This window comes from Octodon degus, unplaced genomic scaffold, assembly GCF_000260255.1.
Source record: "Octodon degus isolate 3935 unplaced genomic scaffold, OctDeg1.0 scaffold00007, whole genome shotgun sequence".
NCBI classification, from domain to species: Eukaryota; Metazoa; Chordata; class Mammalia; order Rodentia; family Octodontidae; genus Octodon; species Octodon degus.
Genome location: NW_004524583.1, coordinates 3956983 through 3959014, shown reverse-complemented (window position 1 = coordinate 3959014; position 2032 = coordinate 3956983). Strand labels below are relative to the sequence as shown.

The following is a 2032-nucleotide window of genomic DNA, read 5'->3' as shown; positions in this document are numbered from 1 at the left end:
TTTTTCTTTTTTCATTTCTTAAAAAAAGGTAAATAAATTAAATGCCAACAATGTAGCTGGGCTAGAATGTGGTGTAAGCCCTAACAAGGCCATTCTATTTTTTAAAAATGTGGAAAAGAGTTTGGGTTTGTAATATATAGAGAAACAACAGCCAAAAGAAATTATCAAAATAACTACAATCACAGGACCAGTGAAGGGTCTATGAAACTATCATGGGCATGCCACAAAAGGCAGTGCCCGCCCTATTTCAGCAAAAGCGAGAGAGCTTCTTCTTGCTGAGTGTATGAACCCATCAGCCTAACTCCTCCCCTCAGCCCTGCCTTTCCCCAACTAGGAAAGTGCAGGCACAAAGAGCTCATCAACTCTCTGCATCCCAGCCTGTGCTCCTGCAGTCCCAGCAGGCGCTGCACCTCCAGGTGGGCTGCGGAGGAGGTGCTTGGCACAGAGCTCCAGGCTTCCCCCAGGGCTATCAGGAATGGCCAATCACTGGCCTACAAACTTCTAGGGTTTTGGTTCCACCCTGACCAGTTCTCCTGGATGTCTCCTCTCCAGAGGTGCCTTGTAGATGCCACTTAAGAGTCAACAGGTCTGCCTGCTCCCATTCCCTGGCTTAGGAGGAAAAGGGCAATTAGAGATTCCTTACTCCACCGTGAGCCTCTAGGGAAAACTAATCTCTTTGTGCTTTCTGCAAATATCTGGAACCATGGACTCTTGGCAGGAAAATACAAAAATGGGTACATTCCTACCCAGACAGAATTTACAGACATTTTAGAAGAAAAAAATATGGCAAAAGGCAGGAATCTGGGTTTCCACCCCTGAAGGCTGAACAAAGTGTCCCATTGCCCTTCTGTGCCAGAAAAGCAGGGGGATTTGTGGCTCAGCCTTAAGGAAAATGGGGAGGACTCAGGGCCCAGATGCTGGTGTGATAGGGCTTTCAGATTTCCATCTCTTCCTGATAGCCAGTCAATCTCTCCTATATCTCCTCCACGCCATGCGCAAATATCATGACAAGGCCCGGCTCCTGCACCATGTCATCTCCCATATGCTGTTTCTCACAGGCCATTACCGCAACAGCCTGCTTGCCAGGGATGCTCTTGGCCACGTAGTTCTCATAGAAGCGTCGGCTCATCTGTCTTGTCTCTAGTGTGGCCAGACCCTGAGACCAGCTGCGTTCGTGGGCATTTTCAATCAGCTCATTGACAATAGAGGCAGGACAGCCACTTTCCACTAGGGAGCGTTTGATCACAGCCTGGAGCGCTGCGTCCGGGATGGAGATCATCCCTCCCCAGCGGGTCACTCTGGCCGGCTGCAGGGAGTTCACCCACCTAATTCCAGGTAAACTGCATCCTCAGACAGGCTTCACCTTCCATCTACCCAAATAAATAAGAAATCCAGTATGTTCTCCTCCGCCATTCCCCTGCTCTTCCTCCTTTCAGGCCTTGGTCCCAGGATATGGAGTGAGCGACTCCATGACCTATGTGACACTCACTCTAGGTTCTCGTTGTATTCAATTGTCTCCTCCAGGTTCTGAAGGTTGGGGTTGACACTGCAGATTGCACGCATGCATGCCTTTAGCAGCTGGATGTCTCACTTCTGCTCTGCCAGCTGGTGTATGTGTTCAGCTGACGTCTTCTCCAGCTCTGCGATGTGTGTCTGCTGCTGCTGTACCACAGAACGCAAGTGCTTAATGCAGTTGTGGTTTGTCAACTCATCTTTGGGCATCTCCAGGCTGAACTGGCTCCTCCAAGGCTCCATTGCAAATCGGGCAGATAAGGTCTTCGTCAACATCCCCCTGGAAACGGGTTACATCATACCCCATGTCTCATCACTGAAACCCAGGTCCTTCCAGGTGTTGGAGGGCGGGTTCCCTGTTCACAAGGCTCCAAGCCCCTGAATCCTCCACTCAGTCCTGCTCAAGCACTCATTCAAGAAACCCATCTTGCTGGCTATGCTCCAACTTCATCCTCCTCCCTAGTAACAAGTTCCATCACCAAGGAAGGGAAGTGCTGTCACACTCAAGAGGATGCACCCG

The 2032-nt window shown here is 50.1% G+C and overlaps 1 pseudogene; it reads right to left on the bottom strand.

The window, feature by feature from the left end:
* Positions 1 to 928: 928 nt before the first annotated feature.
* LOC101560383 lies at positions 929 to 1970 on the bottom strand (annotated as a pseudogene).
* Between the last annotated feature and the right edge of the window lie 62 nt (positions 1971 to 2032).